The sequence below is a fragment of the Palaemon carinicauda genome, chromosome 42 (genome assembly GCF_036898095.1).
Source record: "Palaemon carinicauda isolate YSFRI2023 chromosome 42, ASM3689809v2, whole genome shotgun sequence".
NCBI lineage: Eukaryota > Metazoa > Arthropoda > Malacostraca > Decapoda > Palaemonidae > Palaemon > Palaemon carinicauda.
The window spans coordinates 12,855,855-12,869,420 of NC_090766.1; the positions used below are offsets into that span (position 1 = coordinate 12,855,855).

A 13,566-nucleotide genomic window follows, 5' to 3' on the forward strand; every position below is an offset into this window, starting at 1 on the left:
ATTGAATCACAGGCTACTATTCAAAGTTAAACTATAAATCCATTTGTTTTATTTAGGAAAATGGGACTTAAATTTTATCATTATAGTTCAATGTCTTTCTTGGGAAATAACACTACACGTTTCTGTTTTACAGAATAAGAGCTGACCCACTCCAATCTCTCTCTCTCTCTCTCTCTCTCTCTCTCTCTCTCTCTCTCTCTCTCTCTCTCTCTCTCTCTCTCTCTCTCTGATAAGTGATCATTTTTTAAGAATGTCAGTCCTCGTAACCCTGTAGGCCTACAGCAATAACTACTTTTGCAAAGCCTTGTTACCCTGAGGTCTAGTCTTTAATAGAGATTCTGTACATTGCTGAATGAAATCTATCTATCAGAATTATTGTGTACCAGCTGACTAATCTTATATGAGCTCTATGTAGGCGTAATCATAACTGTAGGCCATATTAAAGTCTCCATTGTAAATAAATATATCACAGCTAGTGAATTTATGTCAAAATTTTATATATACTTCTAGAAGTTCCTTCTCGAGATCTCAGTATTTTGATTTTTTTCAGGCTTCGAATTTAGTTATTGAGAACGTACAAAGCAGAGTGCAAACGATAGCTAATCATATAGCTAAAAGCAACAATATGACCTGCAATAAGGTTTTGTTTGAATTCTTTCGCTAGTTTTGTGACGTTTTTTGGCGTTTTACTTGCAGCCAATCAAAGAAGAGAACACCAAAGTTATAATGACGTTCTTAGCGGTGATTGGTTAAATAGACTTTCTTTGCTGTCTTTTTGAGTTCCCATTTTCTATGAAGGGCAATATTGAGTTCGATTTCATAGTGGTATGACGTGTGTATGTCGGTGTCTTGAAACTTTGAAAGTTATTTCTCGTCTGTTAACTATTGTCGTAACCTTACTATGTCTCAATTGTAAGTATATTTTGGAAGAAGTATTGTGTATGTTGGTGTACAGATTTACATATAGCCTAAAGTGGAAGCGATATACTGAAACTGAATAGTTAGAAATGTCAAACTTCACTCTCTAGGGTTAAGTAGATAGATGCTATGCAAGGTCTGTCATCTATGGCATGTGTAGGTGTAGCATAATTCTAAGGGCAATGTGGTTTTCTTGAATTTATTTTTCTCTTAGGCTGCCATATCCTGTAATGTGGTCGGCGATGGTGAAGATATTCTACGATTAAAATATGGCCGTGTTAGGCGGGGGATGCATATTCACGGTTTACAATTCATGTCAGTTTAATTATTGGCGGTGTGTAGGAGCAGTATAATTTTAATGAGCAAGTTGGCCCAAGTGTTCAATATGATGTGTTCCTTGTACGAAACCATATCCCTTAAATAGGGTGTTTGAAATTGCTGCAATTTAAAGATGGCGGATTTTTTTATACGTGGCATGCTTACTGGTTAAAAGTTATGTCAGAGGTGAAAAGGTTGTTTTAGTTATGGTTAGTGTGAGAGGCTACAGAACATTATAATTTTAATGGCCAAATGTTTATTTTGAAGTTAATTTACTGTTCTATACCCTTAATATAGGATGGGGGAAATGTGCTATGATTTAAAGATGGCTGCTTTACAGGTGGGATACTCAATTATTTGTAACTTTGATTTTAAATTATCATGGTTTTAAATGTTTAAGCCGAACTATCTGAATTGCTGTTGTCAGAAGCATAGATAGTCGTTGGGAAGAGATCTAGGGATTTTAATTTTGAGTTGGTTCATCGCTCGATCTTCAGTAACATCTATGTATGATGATGGCTATGACCCTTATTGTCAACCCTATCATTAAGAGTGTGTGGGGGATGTTAGACCCCCTTATGCCCTGTTGATTCAGTAGATAAGGGGACACCATGTAAGTTAGGTTAGATGGGGTAGTTTAGGTTAGGTGGTGCTATCTGCCTTGGAAAGTAGGTAAGGACGCACGGTTTTATTGTAAGGTTCAGTGGTGTTCCCCTTATTCCTTCTTGATTTAATTAGGTAAGGATGCACCTTGTAGGTTAGGTGGTGTTCCTGTTCCATTTATGCCTATTTTAATGTCTGTATTTTGATCTGCTCAACACAAAATCATTGGAATTTAAGAAATTATTTTAGATGACAACCTCAAGTATCATGTTCCTATTCTCATGGGTTTGTGGACGAGAAAAATATCAAACCATCTGTAGGCTTACATCGTGACCTAGTGAATTTGAATATCTAATATCGCCTGGGTAAATTTTTAGTTTCAGCCAAATTTGGAAAAATGCAATAAAAATATATTTGTTGCATCAGAAATAGTGTGGTTTCAATGAATTTAACGTTTATTTTGACTGCAAACCAACCGATTTAGAGATTTACTATGTATACCCTAGTTCATCCCACCAATTAAGGGGGACACCCTTTGGGAACCGGGGTTTTGGGTGGGGGGAGGGTGTTGGGGCATTGAATGATATTTGCAATAAATGAATAATTAATGTTCCAGCACCCCTCCCCCATACCCCTAACTAGGCCTACCGGGGGGAGGGGGGTAGGGCCCCCCAGCGACCCCCCCTTATGGCCACAGTAATTTTCAAGGCACCACAGAACCTAACAAACCCACCTAACCTAACCTAGGGGCCCTGTACCCCTACCGGGGGGGGCTTCGCCCCCCCTGCGACCCCCCCTTAAGGCCACAGTAATTTTCAGGGCACCACAGAACCTAACAAACCCACCTAACCTAACCTAGGGGCCCTGTACCCCAACTGGGGGGGGGGGCTTCGCCCCCCCTGCGACCCCCCCCTTTAACCAGGGGTAAATTTGAATATATATATTTTGTTAAATCACTTCTTACCTTAAACGGAAGATGACGATGAAGATGTGGAAGGTTGTGGTTGACCCTCTTCTGAATCATCAAGTACTGGAATACGTTCAGCCTCTGATTAAAAGGCGAATCACATTTACCACACTGGACACTTAAAGGTAATACGGAATGCTCCCTTAGAAAACGATTCACTACTTCAGGAGTTCCATTATAATTCCCATGAAATCGGCCGATCACATCAAAATAGGAATAACGACATATTTCACACAACCGTACCGGAGGATCCATGACAGTTAAGTGACGTGTGCTGAAAATATAGAAACCGGAACTTTTGAAAACCGAAAACAAACGACAATCACGGGTTTCTCCCATAATGAAATAGGGAAAAAAACAAAATACTATCGTTTACAATGTTATATTGCACGAAAAACAGATCCTTGAAACAAGACTGAGAGACCAATGAATCGTCCAATAATAACCCTTGAAAAGAACCCAGTAGTATTTAGATTGGAGGAGCGACATTAGTGGGAGGAGCAAATGCGCATTCAAGCAATTATTGTCACATTACGCAATGGGGCGGAGCCAAGTAAGATGAAAACAGACATACAAACGAACAAGAGCTAGGTCCCCTTGGCAGCGTAAAGGTATACAGAACACTTAGAAATAAAATGCAGACCTACAATAACTGAATAATTATCTCTGTAAGTAGACATCAGCGTCAATAATGTATTGAGAGAGTTTTTTGTTATCACGTGCTTTACTAGGAAAATATATTAATATAATACATTTCCCAATTTGGTTGAATCTAAAACTTTACCATAGCCTGAAATATGAATTTGAAATATTTAGAAATGGTTAAGAATTTAGAAAGATTTTGTGTTCAATCCTGATCATACATCTGGAACTACGGTACAGTAATATAAAAAATGAAAGTGTCCAGACAGTATCTAATAGTATTTCGTAGCTTTTCAGTTGTTGAAGTGGAAAATAGTATAATCTTACCTGGTGAGTTTTCACTGGTTATCTTGATAGAAACCTGGCGGGCACGGGGATGTTTCATAACATTTGTGTACTGCACTTATACTGGCATAGTTAATATTATGGAAGCGATAGGAGCGTCACGACTGATATTGGGTGGTGAGAGAGTAAGGAGGGTTTTTTTGGAAGAACCTGTTAAGGGCGGAAGATAAAGCAGCAGTTATATGGGAACGGATGCCTTTGGTGGAAGGTATTAGATAGGGCGTATACAGCAATTGACTCCTGTAATACCACTGTATAATAATAATAATAATAATAATAATAATCTTTATTTCAGCAAAAGCCATATACAGGGTTACAATAAGGGTACAGTGATCTTACACTTTTGACTTTGGTAAAAAAAAAGATGAGATATGCAATAATATCAGTGATATATTACAAACATCAATTAGCAGGTTGACCACAGAGTTCTAAGGTCTGGGTAATAAAATCACAATAGAATTAACGCTTAATAATGATGATAACATACATATCAGCAAACAAAAAGAGAGGGAGAAAAAAAAATGGTGATGACAATGATAAATATTTTGGAACACAAATTGCTTGAATAATGAAAGAACACTGGGGAAAAAAAAATCTAAGTCACAGAGCAGGTGGTGTGAAGGAAATACAGGACTTCCAGACAACAAAGATGTAACATAATAAAACACGTTATCATAACATCACTGGGTATTATACCTAAGTAATTTAGTGATGAAGATTTGGCATAGCCATACTATCAAAGATTAGTGAATACAATTCATTGTACTGACACTTCCTTATTCCAGGTTTCCCACATTTTGGATCTTATTCTCGCTGCACTTGCAAGCACATATTGAATTAGAGGATTTTCTCTAGATCGTAGACGGGAGGTGGGACTTACTATAGAGCGTTGAATGATGGTTTTAGGTTATCCAGTCTATTTTCAACAAACATCGCTGAAGCTGAATGGTGCCTCGGGGTATTGGTGAGGCGTCGTAGGATATCATTGTGGATGACTGTACTATGTCTATCAATTCACGCGTATAGTTTGCCCATAGCGAGCAGCCGTATACGTTATAGCAGTAGGTTTGAAATAGGAGTTTTTTTATATCTTTGTGGCAGAAGGCAAATCTTCTCGTTACCATGTTCCCTAGACAACACAATTTATGTTGCCTGTTTTCAATGTCAGATGTGTTTTTTAAATCTTTCGTAATGATGTGACCTAGGTAAGGAAAATCATTGACAAATGCTAGCTGATGGTTTTGGAGGAAAATATGTCTATCTTCTACGAATCAGAGCGCTCTAGGAAGGACAGACATGCACTGTCTTCGATTCGTTATAGATTGTCATGTTCATTAGCGTATGCGTTGCAGGTGTCGATAAAACGTTGTAGGCCTTGGGCAGAGGGAGAGATGAGGACCATATCGTCAGCGTAGCAAATGTTATTTATGGTAAAGCCATTAACCGTACAACCAATGGGAAGTGAATTCAGCCTGATATTCAAATCGTCTGTGTAAACATTAAATAAATATGGTGAGAGGATGCCTCCTTGCCTGAGACAGTTAGATGAACCGAATGGCTGGGAGAGGACATTGCCCCGTTTGACACAGAACTGTTGTGTTGAGAACCAACAGTATAATATACCGATGACATATAGAGGAGTTCCCCTTTTGCGTAGTTTCAAAAAGAGCTTCAGATAGTTTACTCTGTCAAATGCCTTCCGCACGTCTACAAAACATAAGTAGACAGGAGAGGATATCTAGAAATTCAATAACTCCTTTAAAATATATATACAGGTGTCAGTCGAGTGGTTAGTCTTAAAACCAAATTGATTGTCTGTGGTGTGGAGAAATGGTGCAAGGCGACGGAACAGAAGAGATTCAAATATTTTCGATGAAATTGTTGTGCTGGCGATGGGGGGGGGGGGGGGGTAGTTTCCTGGGTCACTGGCATCCTTCAGTTTGTTTTTTATGAGAGGTATTAAGTGGACAAGTAAAAGGGTTTCGGGGAGATATTGGTGTAATATACAGGCATTAAATAATGCAGAAATAGGATATAAATTATAGGGTGGCAGAATTTGAAAGCCTTGGCAGGAAGGCCATCGCAGCCGGGTGACTTGTTACTAGGTAATTTCTTGATAGCCTCACACGTCACTCAGGGAAATACGGTCACTATATTGAAAAGTCATATTGACGTTGATGAGAGTATCCACTTCATTTCGGGTATCTTGGTCATTTATACAATTGGGAAAGAAGTCTGTACTTGGTCTACACTGGCTACATTCAGATCTTCCTTGGTTTTACCAATGTCTTGATGAGGGACAAGGGTACGAACCCCAGTGGAAAATGCCTCGTTAATTTAGATAGAGGATCACCATTACAAGGGAATAGCCATAGACTCTCACATCCTTCATTAGATGGACAAGTCTGCTCTGCCATTTCACACGATATGAACCTCAGCCAATCTCCAATGAAGACACCACATCTATGCTGTCTAAACCTTTCCAAGTTGGTCTGAGATGGTTAAACAGCATTCTTCATTATAGCGTTGGAGGTATTTAAACAGCATTCTTCATTATAGGATGTACAGACCACAAGGCAGTAAAGGTTCTCTCTACGGAGCAACTCAATACCATCGAGGAGCGGTATAATCCAGAAGAGGTCTGGATCATGGATGAAACTAATAAGTTTATGAACATAGTATTAAATTTTTATTTGGTTTTACTTGTTTACAAAAGAGTGTGTACTTATATATTTGTGCACCATGCAGCAATTGAACGATTATTATACAGTTCACCAATTTGAATAATTTATCACACCATTATATAGTGTTAATGTGTTTATTGCTTTACAGGTTTCTTTAAGGTGCCTCAAAGAACATTTATTACTCTAGAAGAATGCAGTGCTCCTAAGTTAAAGCATCAAAGAACAGGTAGGCTAACAGGATATAATTTTTTTGGTTTCTCATATTTCAATGCATGCACACTTTTTTTTATTAATTTTGTCATTTTAAAACAAATCTATTTAGTGCACTTATGAATTATTGCATAAGTATTATACCTCTTTCTGAAAAGTGTGTTTTTCTGTCTCCTTAGATATACATTGCTTTTGTGTGGAAATGACATGGGTCACATTATTCGGCCTGGCTTTATTTACAAATCGGCTGAGCTACATGCACTCCAGTGCTTCAGTATGGAAATTATTTTTCTGTATTTTATGTACAAGACGGAGATGTCGAACAAACTCTTCATCTGATTTCTTTACTGCTTTGTGCTAGAGGTCAAGGATACCTGCAGAATTAATGGTTGGAGTTCAAGGTCCTGCTTACCTTGATAATACTAATGCAGATTTCTATATTTTCAGTTACCTGCCTTGGTTTTCCCACAGTTCCTTGGGTACCTTTATGCTTGTTCCTTTGATGTCCGAGTTATGTAGCCAACTTAGCCCTCTCAGGAGATGAGATGCATTTCAGCATCTCGTATAAGGTGGTCGTTTCGGCATAATCCTAGAGATAGATTTATTGAGTGGTCTTATACCCTTCTTTCTTCCTCCTCTCTGATCGTGGCCTCTACAGTGAAGCAGTTTCTACAGAATCTGCATGGGATTTTTGCTTATTAAAAATTTAAAGGCTGTTTATAAATGGCAGGGAACAGTGACATTGCCCTATGGAACAGGACAATGCTCTAGAGACTGGCCAATTATACATATGATCAGCACCCAAACCTCATCTTCATCCAAGCTAGGGCCAGGAATAGCTGAGGATTGTGGTAAACGGTAGAAGTTGATCCTCATACCCAAGCAGAGGTAGAAGTACTTGGTCATGCTGATAGACAGGGGAGCAACAAGAGACTTTCGGTCGGACAATCGCATCAGGTAGGTTAAGATAGTGTGACAGTTTCTGTTGACGACAGAAATCCCTTGGCTTTAACAGTCTCTTCTTGGCCACCTATCCTTGCTGGATAAACTTTATTGGTATTTGAAGAATTGCTGGTCATCCACTAGAGGTCCCCTTTTTCTTCCTGTTTCAGTGGAGTAGGAGATTTGGGACAATATTACCTAGTGGCTGAACAAGGAAAGCCTCACCAGGATACCACTCTGCTCCCCACCTCCAGACATGCAATTATTGTTAGATGTGTTGAAAGAGGGGTAGAGTGCTAACCTGACTAACATGGTTTCCCGGTTGTGGTTTAAAGAAGAAATTTTTCTGCATATCATGGAATTGCAAGCACCCTTTCTAGCACTCCCAATGTTTGAGAGACCATTTGGTAGTATTGACAATTGACACCACCACCCATAGTGACTCGCATCAGTAAGGGTAACTAGGTCGTGCCCTCTTTGAGAGCTGCCAAAGAGGGTGCCTGTCTTGGGGCCATTCTAGCTGTAGAAAAGTGCTTTGATATTCTATGGGATGGTAATACCAAACAATATTGTCAAATTGGGAATACCTTCTTAGTATGTATATTAATCCTTTCACTATGAGGCAGCGGATCCGCCCACATTAGCTATATATGATATTTATCACCATCGGACGTACATGCACGCATACTCTATAATTACCTACATTTCCGTGTTTTTATTACTACTGATTACACACTAAATTTGTCAATTTTTTTTATTGTATTTCACTCCAAACAACCAAAATATTCTTTTCATTCATTGTTATGAGATTATAGAATGATTTGATATATTTTAACTATAAATAATGATAAAGCACTGAATTTGTGAAATAAAAGATATTCATTGAAGTGACTTATTCTGTATTAATTCCATTGTAAATGGCAGTTGAAAGATATAAAACTACTAGTCAGTAATGGACTTTGTTCTACAGAAATGTAATGAAAATATTCATTTGTTTCTTTTGACATGAGTGTGCTATACTGTAATGCGAGTGTGCTATACTGTAATGCATAGTAATAAGGTACTGTATAAGATAAACAAAACTTATCTTCTTATGACAAAAGTATTTTATTTCTGCCCTTGAGAGATGCATGACTAAAGTATTTTATTTCTGCCCTCGAGAGATGCGTAATAAAAATTTAGTTCCTTGGACAAAAGGATATTGTTTTTCTGTTCCACCTTGTGTGTGGCTGACACTATGAACTAGATAATTCCTGTTTTGAGTATTTCACTGGCTTTGAAATATGAAATGCTCATATAAGAACATATTGCGTAGAATGTCAACAAATAGAAATTACAGTAGGCTAACTTTTATGTGTGAAAACAATAAACAATACTAATATGAAAAATATATATATCTAAGACAAAAATTATGTAGTTTTGTGAAAGGTTATTTGGGAAAAGAAATAAGTACCATTGTCATTGTGTTTACAGCTAGCAGAGCTTTCAACAAGTTACATGAATTGTGTTTTGGTGGCATTGAGGGTGAGAGTCTGAGCGGAGAACCGGGAATGGTTGAAGCGTCCTGACGTCGCACTTTACAGAAGGTTTTGTGCGATTTGAATGCGTACGTCAACCTGGGCAATACACTAGGATAACCCTTACATAATCATGAATAAAGACTAGAATTGCAAATGTTTCAGTTGTTTGTATGGTTAGATGGGAGGATCTCTACATCTCTAAGCTGGGGGATTTTGATTAATGAATTGGGTAGGGAATGTCACCGTTGTCGTTATTGATCGATTATTTTGAGGTTTTCAAGCATCCTGATATGCGAATCTACATGATAACATAAAAATACTCTAAGAAGGCTCTAACACAATTGGGAATAATAGAATCCCATAGACTTTTGGATTTGTAAATGACGTATCCGGGATGTCAGTGTGTGTGTAGTACCAGGCCTGCTTTGACAAATGACGTCATCGCAGCGAAGGGGTTAAAAGTCAGAGGTTTGTATTACGTATAGGGGCAAATCACACATTTGAATCTATTTTTGTATTTCATAACCATACAAGTCAGAGACCTATAAATTACATTATCTGCCTTAACCAACCTGTAAGTCTTAGGCTAAGGGTCAGAGTGAAGATGGCTCTACCTTTCGGGTGAGTGGGGCTTTATCGCCACCTAGAATCCATTGGTCTACCTTATTGAAAAGCTTAATGGCTGTTTTCCAGCTTAGGTGGAGTCATGCACTTATTAGAAGGCTCAAATTTGTATGGGTAGGAAGAATATAAAGGAAATAATTTGTTTTAACTATTGAATGTTGTTTGTTTGAATGTCCAGTCAAGAATTGGATTTTGGTGGCATTAGGATCAGCAAAAACTGTGGTTTATAGAATGGTATGTCATATTCCCTAAGGTCTTTAGATTATAGTATCATGAGTGTATAGATGTCCTAAGCTTAAGAATGACTAATGTAAAAGCACTCTGCATTAGGGAAATGGCAACTTCCTTGAACTTCATGCAGAGCATGTTTATCAGTGTGTTGGAGGCAGCTCTGTGGTGTTTTTGCTAGTTTTTTTTTTTTTCCTTTCATACATAGTAGCTGAATAATTTTTTTTCCTTTAATATAGTTTTACTTAGTAAAATTCATATGCAAATGTTCTTAGATAAAGGGAAGAATGTGACAAAGTTATACGTATCTGACTTTTAGGGAGTAAAACTACCCAGGCATAGAAAGTCTTATGGGATTTATAGGGTAAAGATTAGTGAGATTTACCTTAGAATGTATTTTAAAGGAATATTAAGCTTTCTTAAGAACTAATTTGCTTCAGAATTTTATAATAATGGCATTATGAAAATTTGATTTTAAATATGGATGGATTCTAATAAAAAAATTTTCTTACAGTGTAGTGGTTTGCGGACTGTGGCCAGAGGTTGCACCCGAACTGCCTAGTGTCCGAATACCGACCACACTCCAACGTTCACTATACAAAAAATATACAGCGGTGGAATACCCAAAAATTTGGGTAAAAGGCAAACAGTTGAGGATGAACTGGGCGCTGGGCACCACCCCTTGATTTTATACTGGGCAAGGGGACCCAGCAAGAACCTTACTTCCTCCTTATCTTCCCTTGCCTTGAGCTTGCTGAATAAACGTGTAGCATGACCGCTGATTCAAGCTTCAAGCTTAAGTAAAATGTAAGAACATTAGGTGAAAGGGAACATTTATTATATTTTTTTTCAGAAATGTCGTTTTCAGGTTCAGTATAAAGAAAAAAAATGAAAAAACAATGATACTAAGGAAAAAAAAAATGGCTGTAAAGGGAACACAATGGTGAAAGGTTCTGGAATGAAATTCTGTCTTGATAAAAACAAGAAAATTTTTTATTTGAAACAAAGCAAAAGAAATTTATATCATTCCTGAGAGGAAAATACTAAAGTCAGATCTTCTGAACACATAAGCAGAGACCTAGATATATCCATGGCAGAGCCTCATAGGAATCAACCCTCTTAAAGTTAATATCAACCATCTAGAAAAAAAATATAAAACTGTGAAAATACTGTACTGCAATAGTTTTCCCTAAAGCAGTACTCTCCTTATCAATAACCAGTCTACCATTAGTCTGCAAAGTTACTTAAAAAATCTTAGCTTCTGAATAGTATGGCCGCATATGACGCTGTGCAGGTCTCTGTGGGCTTATGATAGCAATGTCTAGAAAATCTCCAATTGTAAACCCACACTGTGATAAGGTTTTGTCATCATCAAAACTTTTCTGACCAACAACGATATTGCCTAAATCTCTCATTCTTGGAAGGGGTTTTGATAATTCTGGAACGTCCTGACTAAACTCTTAACACAGTCCTTCTCCTCCTAGCATCTGAATTCACTTCCTGGACCCACGACCAGATATTCCATTTCAATAGCTCCTGTGAACTATTAATGTTTATGACACAATCTCAATATAGCTAGATTCTTCCTCGTTATACTTCGTATACAGAAACAAAATAGTCATCAAATTAACGGCGTTGACTGCCGGACACGAGCAATAGACAACGGCCTTATAATGTCTTTGGCAGGAAAATTTCAGCAAGATGAGAACAGAATAGAACAGGGCATTTGCTAATTTTGGTGGTGATGTTGAATGAAGCAAGAGGAAGAAAGAATATTTTTCAATTGAACATTTTGAATTTGATGTATATAAGGGCAGTTAGCGGACTTACTGAATTTTATTTCAATTTTGATTTTCTATGACCGTTAAATTTTTGTCACTTGTGAGAGATAACACACACACACGTACATTTCTAAACCACCCATGCTTCATTCCTTCTGGGGCTCGCCCTCTTCCCCTCCCTGAAAAACATTACCTCTGTGGTTGGCACTCGCTCATGGTGACTTGTATCGTGAAACCAGCTCTCACAAGTGTTTATAAAGAAACAAGTACTCTTTCCTTACCAATGCCATGGCCCAAGCGATATCTGTGTCATCTTCTCAAGTGAGCTCTAAATGGCAGAGTAAGGTCATGACTCCTGAAGAAAAGGTAGAAGTATTTGATAAGCGTAAGGAAAATGTGTCTTATGCAGTTGTAGAACAACTTTATGGGCTAGAATGAGAAAACTGTACCATTAGGTATATGGAAAAAATGGAAAGAAGACTCCTGCTTCTGTGGTGGTAAGTTGCCAATGTACATGTGGTGCGAAGACTGTTCCAATGATGAGGGACAGTGGTATGAACCCGAATAGGAAAATTTCATGTTCGTATGGGTCAAGAAGCGCTGTCACAAGGGAATAGCTTTCGATTCTCTCATTTGGCAGGAAGGAGGGTCTGCTCAGCCATTTCATACGAGATGAACGACCGCCAATCACCAGTCAAGACACCACATCTGCGCTGCATACGCCTTTCCAAGCAACCACAGGCTAGTTTAGAAGTTTGAACTTTTTTTTTTTTTTTTTTTTTTTTTTTATAAATAACAGGAAAATGACCATGGACAAGGTAGTGAAGGTTTTTTCTACGCAGTTCCCAATATCGTCGAGGAGGGGTACAAACCAGATATAGTCTGGAACATGGATGAAACCAGTAAGTTGGTGAAAAATAATGTTAAATATGGTTTTACTTAGTGTTCTAATTGTACATTTACTTGACATACAGTAACTAATTGTAATTAGCATACGTACGTATAAATTTCCTTTGTGCACTGTTCAGTAATTGGAATGATTGATATACATACACAAATTTGAATTATTACAATATCATATAATGTATGTTTCTGGGCTCAGACCTGTGCCGCCCAGTGAAATGCTCCTTTAGCACCATTTCTAAGGTATATAACTGCTATATATTACCAGAGAAAAAATTGCATAGGAATGCCAGGTTGAACCCAGCTCGCTCACCTATATAAGGTGTCGTTATAATACTGGGGCGTGATGATTCACAACCAGAGGTCTCGCACCATTTAGATATCTCCTCTTCAAAACCCCTGCCACAGCGAGGTGCCGATCAACACTACTACCACTAACCTAACCCACGCCAGTGACGTCACTCCTTTCATAGCACTTGTGTTGTGCAGTTCACTTTTTTCGGTGAGTTTTTTCCCGGATTTACCCAGGATTTATATCATGATGTCGGACTCTACTGTCACTCCGTCGGAATTCAGTACCAGATCTATGAGTTTTGAGTCTTTGGGGGTAGCCTTGCCCTTAGTTGTTATTTTATCACAGTTTTTAATTCACGGTTAACGGCCCCGCTTTGGGACCACCATGGAGGCTGGCTACCTCCTCTCTCTCTCGTTCTTAACGCTTTACAATTAGTCTTCCATACTGATTGTTTTTCGTTTTGAACCTATCTGGGTAATTCACGGTTCACACCCCGTGTTATTTTATTTTGTTATGGTATTTCATTATCCTGTTATTTACGATACAGTTGTTGTGGTACTACGGTATCACAGTTCGTGTTAGGTTG

At 38.1% G+C, this 13,566-nt stretch overlaps 1 long non-coding RNA gene across 1 annotated transcript; it reads left to right on the plus strand.

Moving 5' to 3' along the window:
- The first annotated feature begins 857 nt into the window (after positions 1–857).
- LOC137632946 (uncharacterized) lies at positions 858–10,773 on the plus strand. Its single transcript, XR_011042145.1, has 3 exons — positions 858–912; positions 6,626–6,703; positions 10,516–10,773. It is a non-coding gene; the product is annotated as an uncharacterized lncRNA (long non-coding RNA).
- The last annotated feature ends 2,793 nt before the right edge of the window (positions 10,774–13,566 follow it).